Raw genomic sequence first — 481 nt, forward strand, 5'->3', positions numbered from 1 at the left:
TTTGGTCTTGATACAGCATGTCAGAAACAGAGTGAGGTGAAAGCTTTAAGAAGGAAAGGTGCACATAAGAAAAAAGGCCCTTCCGAAGACTTTAGATCTGAGGAAGTGAGAGATAGGGGAAAGTATGCCCCGGGACAGAAACAGGGAAAGGAGGAGAAAACCCCCAAAAGGAAAAGCCTTTATCCGGTAAAGGAGTTAGAGGCTTTGGGGCTTGATAGTTCAGAAACAGATGAGCTTAGCCCCTCTGAGGAAGAGGATTTAGATGAGGAGGCAGCTGGCTATGAAGAAGAAAGATATGGGCCTAGGTGGAGAGCCACTGTGAAGAAACCAAAAGTTATGGATCCTTTGTGGGCAAGGCTGGTAATTTTGTTTATTTTTTTCTTTGTGTCGGAAGCCGTTACAGCGGCTAGGAGAGGTCAGAGGGTCCTTACAGAGCAACAAGAAAGTATGTCGGAGGGAGAAAAGGTCTCTAAAGAAAAAA

The sequence above is a fragment of the Rattus norvegicus genome, chromosome Y (genome assembly GCF_036323735.1).
Source record: "Rattus norvegicus strain BN/NHsdMcwi chromosome Y, GRCr8, whole genome shotgun sequence".
Lineage (NCBI taxonomy): Eukaryota > Metazoa > Chordata > Mammalia > Rodentia > Muridae > Rattus > Rattus norvegicus.